The sequence below is a fragment of the Haplochromis burtoni genome, unplaced genomic scaffold (assembly GCF_018398535.1).
Source record: "Haplochromis burtoni strain Fernald_Lab_line unplaced genomic scaffold, NCSU_Asbu1 Contig_152, whole genome shotgun sequence".
Lineage (NCBI taxonomy): Eukaryota > Metazoa > Chordata > Actinopteri > Cichliformes > Cichlidae > Haplochromis > Haplochromis burtoni.
Window position 1 is genome coordinate 164,634 of NW_024582513.1, and position 6,991 is coordinate 171,624.

Here is a 6,991-nt window from a genome sequence, read left to right on the forward strand (position 1 = left end):
CATTAACTGGTGTCAAGCTTAATCTCCAATTTGAGAAGTACAGTCAAATTGGAGATTGGTTTTGCATTATGTGTTTATACAAAGTATTATGGCAAGAGACCTTGAGACCTGATTTAAAAATAAAAGCCACCTTCGAAACTACAGTGTTGATAACTTAAAGGTGGTAGGGATTAACACAAGCTAAATGGAAATGTGGAGTGCAGAACAGTTAAAGTGGTTTAATGTACTATGTTGTTCAATGTAGTACGTACGTTTCATAGAGACAAAACGGCACTCAATTTTTAAACTTATGGATACAAACTTACACTGAGATTTAACAGCACGGGACACACTAACACTATTCATCCTTTATTTATTTATTTATTTTTTTTTTAAGGTCATTGTTGTTCACGTCAAGGTTGTACCACCTCTCACACTGTATTTATTTATTTTAAAGTAAACGAAACACAAGCCAAAAACCCCCAGTAACACTCAAACACTGATCTACTTTTTTTTTTTTTTTTTAAATGGTAAATGGACTGGTTCTTATATAGCGCTCTTCTACTGATCTGAGCACTCAAAGCGCTTTACACAACTTGTGCATTCACCCATTCGCACAAGCACATCTTTATAAGTGCTTTATAGCTAACATTCACACACATTCATACTCCGATGGATGCATCGGAGAGCAATTTGGGCTTAGTATCTTGCCCAAGGATATTTGGCATGCAGACTAGGGGAAGCCAGGAATCGAACCACCAACCTTCCGATCAGTAGACTTGCTCTACCTGCACCTACACTCCTGAGCTACAGCCACCCAAGGACTAAGGTCCTTGAGTTGTTTTGACTTGTCCTTCTGTTTGGAGCTACCTGGTTCTGCCTCATCCTCAATGGCCATGCTGGTATTCTGTGCCTGCATCCACGTGGTGACCATCCAAACGATGAATTTTTTTTATTTATTTTTTATTTATTTATTTATTTTTGCTGTAAACAGTGTATTTTGACACCACAAAACAAATTGGAGTATAATGTTAAATGGTAGATGTTTTAATTCTGTCATCTGATATATTTTGTCAAATCACACAGCCCTACTGTCCTGCTCAGGTGACTATTGTCCATCTCTGACCTGTGTGACTCTATTTGGTGTATAGCTAGGCAATGCTGATAGGTCCACCTCTTGCTCTTGACATTATCTTTAAGAGAATAGTACGTTTAAGGGTAGTTTAAGTGGAATATTTCTAAACAAATTTGAAGAAAAATGTAAAATCTGTGGCTAATTATAGAACTGTAAACTGTTTCTATTCAAGTAGACAAACATGTTTTAGTTGCATACAACGGAATTTGAATGAAAGAAACTGAAATAGCTGGGTATCAGGTTTTGGGTCCGTTGTTTAACTTTGGTGTATTTGGGACGCTCTCCCCAGTTAGCACAGGGGAGTGTCTAGCTGAGTGTAAGCTCTTCCTTCAGGCACTCGTTTTTTATTTTGCCTTTGTTATTTTCGGAGTAATCCCGGGTGGGGATTTAGGTCCCTGTCGGGGGTAGGCTTTTCAGTGCTTTGAGCACTGAAAGTTTGCCTTTAAAGTTGCCTCGAGCCTGGTACACTCCAGAAGCTAGGTAGGCTAGCATTCAAGGGTAGGTAGGACTGGGGAGAGGTTCAGTGGTATTTTTATTTATTGGTTAACCCTGTTGTTATAGATTTTTCTCCTGTCTTTGTGTGTGTTGGGGGAAGGTTCTCGTTTATTGGTATCGGTAGCCCTAGGGTAGCTGGCTTGTGTGCTATTGACCGGTTTTCTTTTTTTTTTTTTAAATATGTTTGAATGTCTACATTAGATATTTTTGTGTTCACGGCTAACCCGTCGCTTGCCCAGCTCGATGCCTGTAGGAAAAACGATTTGCATGAGGTGGCATCATTTTACGGGATTGGGGTCTCCACAGTTCTGCATAAAGCTGAGCTAAAAGCTGCTCTGGTGTCTGACTTGGTGGATAAGGGGATATTGGCCTTGCAAATGTCTCCCAGTCCACCTGAGTTGGCTGAGCATGGTGTAGCATCTTAGCATGTTCCCCTGTTGCCAGATCAAAATATAGCACTGTTTGTGTCTACGCCTGTTGCTCAGGGACTGCCTGAGGAGACTGCCAATGACACTGCCTCATTTTGAGCCACTCTCGATAGTCCTTAGGTTCAAAGCAGGATGCTAGGCTACGAGTTCATCTGGCTCATCTCCAGCTGGAGAGAGAGAAATGCGAAAGGGAGTTTCATCTGAAGGAGGAGCTGGAACTTATGGGCGGAGCTGGCCAGAGCCAGGGAGATTGAGCTGAAAAACGTGAAAGCAGAGACAACTGTCAAGTTGTGACATTTAGAACTCCAAGTTTCCCTTCTTACGACTGCCTGCATTCCACAGCCAGGGGCAGGGTTTGATGTAGGAAAAAGGTTGGCTAGTTGAAAAAAGTTGGTTGATGTGACACATTGACTTCTGAAGAATTTTTAGATTGCACTCATCATCAGAAAAGTTGCCAACCCCTGCTATAGTTTAATTTGACTGTATGAGATTAATATTCAGTTTCTATGTTGTCAGCTATAATGGCTGGACAGCCTTTAAGAATCAAATCAGCTTCTAAATAATTTGCTGGTTTTCCCTCTTGCTTTTTACTTTGAGGCTCTGGTGACTCTGGAGACTCTTGAGTCTAGAAAAGGAGCTGTTGGACAGAAAGATGTCAACTGAGTGGTAAGTATTTTGCTTTTCCAATATATTGTTAATCTTCAGTGTGGGGAAACAAGAGATTTAGTAAGTAGTAAGGAAGTAAAATTTATTAATAACTTAATTTATAACTTAATATTTTGTTGCACAACCTTTTGAGGCAATCGCTGCAATCAAACGATTCCTGTAACTGTCAATGAGACTTCTGCACCGCTCAGCAGGTATTTTGGTCCACTCATGAGCAAACTGCTCCAGTATTTTCTGGTTTGAAGGGCGCCTTTTCCAGACAGCATGTTTCAGCTCCTTCCAAAGATGCCCAATAGGGTTGAGGTCAGGCCTCCAAGAAGGCGACTTTATAATAGTCCAATTTTATCCTCTTAGACATTCTTGGGTGTTTTTAGCTGTATGTTTTGAGTCATTGTCCTGTTGCAAAGACCATGACCTCCGTCTGAGACCAACCTTTCTGACGCTGGCCAACACATTTCTCTCTAGAATCCCTTGATGGTCTTGAAATTTCATTGTACCCTGCACAGATTCAAGACACCCTGTGCCAGATGAAGCAAAGCAGCCCTAGAACATAACAGATCCCTCTCCATGTTTCACAGTAGGGACAGTGTTCTTTTCTTGATATGCTTCATTTTTCCTTCTGTGAACATGGAGCTGATGTGCCTTTTTGTGATTTGTTGGTGGTGTCCTCCTTGGTCATCTCCTGTGTAGTCCACTTTGGCTCAAACAACAACAGATGGTGCGATCTGACAGTGATGTGCTTTGAGCATGAAGTTCACCTTGGATCTCTTTAGAAGTCTTTCTGGGCTCCTTTGTTACCATTCAGATTATCTGTCTCTTTGATTGGTCATCAATTTTTCTCCTGCGGCCACGTCCAGGGAGGTTGATTACAATCCCATGGATCTTAAATTTCTGAATAATATGTGCACTGTAGTCACAGGAACATCCAGCTGCTTGGAGATTGTCTTATAGCCTTTGCCTTTAACATGCTTGTCTATGATTATTTATCTTATCTCCTGAGACATCTTTCCTTTCACTTCCTCTGGTCCATGTTGAGTGTGATACACGCTCGAACGATAGACGTTCATTGGTTAACATTCATAGAATTTTTATTATTTAGTCAGATTAGTTAGTTCTGTGACCATTGTGACTTTTTCTTTCATTGACCAAAGGGTACCAGCAGGTTTTGTCTACGTGTCTATGTCCCACTGGGAGGAGTTCCCCTGGATAAGCTGGAGGTGGTGGCTGGGCAGAGGGAGTTCTGGGGTTCTCTGCTTAGGATCCTGCCTCTGGGACCCAACTGCAGATAAATGGAAGAAAATGGATGGATGTTTTGTAACAGTGCAATGATTCAGCTTGATTGTCTATCTTGAGGTCTGTTCTGTAACAAATGCAGGAAAAAAATGTTTTAAGAAGAGCAAATGTACTGTGGCATTCTAAAGAATATGATTGTTTCCTTATAGGATACCAGGAGAGACGAGCCCTCCATCACAGATGGTGTTCAGTGAACAAAGTCGCCTGCAGATTCAAGACCATTGCATCTCCATCCCACATTCACTGCCACTGTACATAAGGGAAGTTGAACTTGCTGCGATCACTGCATTTTCATTACCTTAATCCATGACAGTCTTTCAGGCTGTAATGCCTGGACTGAGCAGAACTGCTTAAACTTGGGTTCAAAATAATTCAATCTGAGACTTTGGTTTTTTTTTTTTGGTTTTTTTTTGTAAGGTTATTAAAGTTTTAAATTGTTTAACACAAATGAAAATTTAATTTGATAAGGATCCCTCCTGGGTGAGGTGTTCCGGGCATGTCCCAGGACACGCTGAAGAGATTAGATCTCTCGGCTGGCCTGGGAACGCCTTGGTGTTGCCCCGGATAAGCTGGAGAAGGTGGCTGGGGAGAGGGAGGTCTGGGCTTCTCTGCTTAGGCTGCTGCCCCTGCGACCCGGCCCCGGATAAAGTGGATGAAGATGGATGGATAGATGGAATTTGATAATATTTAAAGTATAATTAAATAACACAAGCTACAATAGTGGGAATATACTTGTTTGTTTGTCATTAATGTGTCCAGTATTTTGACTAATAAATATTTTTTGCATTTGAAAATAAAAGTTGGTCTGATTTCAACTGCATTACAAAATGTCTTTAATTTCGAGGATAATAAAACATGTGATCTAGTTGCATTCGATTTCTATGTGGATAGGTTTCATTCAGAAAAATCAAATTATTCTAAGTACTGGGTACTCCATGAATAAATTGTCCTAGCTTGGTTATCAAGTTTTACTTGTGGGTTTTTGTTTGGGTTTTTTTTGTTTTGAGGCAATGAGTTTGCATAATTTAAGTTCTAGGAACTAATTTGGTTGTACAGCATGTTAACATTGTTCTCACCAATGGATGACACCAATACTAGTGTTTGCATGAAGGAGAAATTGTAATTCAACCACATTGGAGGATGATGAGAAATTGTGAGGAACATACAAAGTGACAATACAAATGACAAATTGTATATGTAGGAATAAATAAGCTAATCTTTCAACTCATTGTCGGGTGTCTTTCTCTGTGCTTATGTTTATTAAAATTATTAACATAGGACAGACTTGCCAGGGGGAGCTGGGGGGGGGGGTCAATTTTGGTGGCGACCCTGTCATCAAGATATTTTCTGGCAAAATTGAGATGAGACTTTGTTCCTTTTGCCTTAGCGATGGTTTTCATCTTGGAACACTGCCATGCGGGCCATTTTTGCCAACAGTCTCTTTCTTATATTGGAGTCATGAACACTTGGGGGGTCCAAAGCTTCTTTTTTTGCTTTTATAAAAGGCTTTATAACCTTTTCCGGACTGATCTCAGTTAATTTGTTTCTCATTTGTTCCTGAATTACCTTGGATCACGGCATGATGTCTGGCTTTTGAGGATCTTTTGGTCTACTCCACTTTGTCAGGCAGGTCATATTAAAATGATTTGGCAACCACAATGATGTAGAAATGGCAAACCACAGCCCTCACTGGTTTGCTGTGCTGCATGTGGATACTCAAATTGTTTCTTGGCCCAAACAAATCTCCTCTGCTTGCTTTTCCTTAGTAGCTATTTGACCATAAAGGCCTGATTTGCGCAGTCTTCTCTGAACATTTGGTGTAGAGATGTGTCTGGTACTCAAACTCTGTGTGGCATTTATCTGGGCTCTGGGGTGCTGTTAATTTGCAATTTCTGAAGCTAGTGACTCGGATGAATTTATCCTCAGCCCCAGAGCTGACTCTTGGTCTTCCTTTTCTGGAGTGGTCCTCATTTGAGCCAGTTTCATCATAGTGCTTGATGGTATTTGCAGCTACACAAAGACTCATTCAAAGTTTTAGCAATTTTTCAGACTGACTGATCTTTAGTTCTTAAAATAATGATGGACTATCGTTTCTCTGGACTTTGCTGATTGGTTCTTGCCATAATATGAATTCTAAAAGTTGGTTGGTACATAACTGACAGTCCTGACTTCTGCACAACTGATGGTCCCAACCCCATTAAGAAGGCAAGAAATTACACAAATGAACCTTGACAAGACACACCTGTGAAGTGAAAACCATTTCAGGTGACTACACCATGAAGCTTATTGAGAGAAGGCAAAGTTTGCAGCGCTGTCAACAAAGCAAAGGGTGCCTACCCTTATCATTTACAATATAAAACATATCTATGTATACATGTATATGTGGGCAAAAGAATTAAAACAAACAGTTGCTAAGCTTCACTTCAGTCAGTGTTTCCGTAGTTTTCTTTTCCCAAAGAAATATTTGTGTTAAACTGTCAATACTGTACCAATGAATCACAATGACTGAAGTTAACATGCTACCATTAAGTAAAATATTTTTGTTACAGTGTCATACTTAATTGTATTTGAACCTCAATTTCTTCAATTTGAGGTTTCGTTTGATATTTTTTTCCCTGTTGAGCATTTTTTGAGTAATTGTTTTTTTTTATAAGGAGCTGGGTTTTATTTTATTTTTTGTCACTTTCTTTTCGTTCTCTTATATACTTACTTTGCAATGGTCTCTCTCTCCTCACTGGGAGAATCTCTCATTTTTTCTGTTTCTATGTTCTCATCTTTGTGCAGTGTTAGGCCCAGGAGAGGTTCCCACTCTGGAGTCAGCCACACCTGCTGATAATAACACACACCTGTTGCTGATGAACCCAAAAAAGACATTACATAAAGAATTCTGAACAGAGAAAATCGAACAATGGCTCAAATCAAATCAAATTAAACAGTAAAAATAAGTGCCAATGTGATGTTCAAATACAATCATTACACTAACGACATTACAAAA

At 40.0% G+C, this 6,991-nt stretch overlaps 1 long non-coding RNA gene across 1 annotated transcript in view; it reads left to right on the forward strand.

Annotated features, from left to right (window-relative positions):
- The window catches only part of LOC102305408, a 30,223-nt gene extending 25,010 nt beyond the window's left edge, over positions 1 to 5,213 (forward strand). The window contains exons 3-5 of the long non-coding RNA XR_316396.3: positions 2,635 to 2,703; positions 3,855 to 4,056; positions 4,146 to 5,213. This is a non-coding gene — a long non-coding RNA (uncharacterized LOC102305408). The remainder of the gene's footprint in view (positions 1 to 2,634; positions 2,704 to 3,854; positions 4,057 to 4,145) is intronic.
- The last annotated feature ends 1,778 nt before the right edge of the window (positions 5,214 to 6,991 follow it).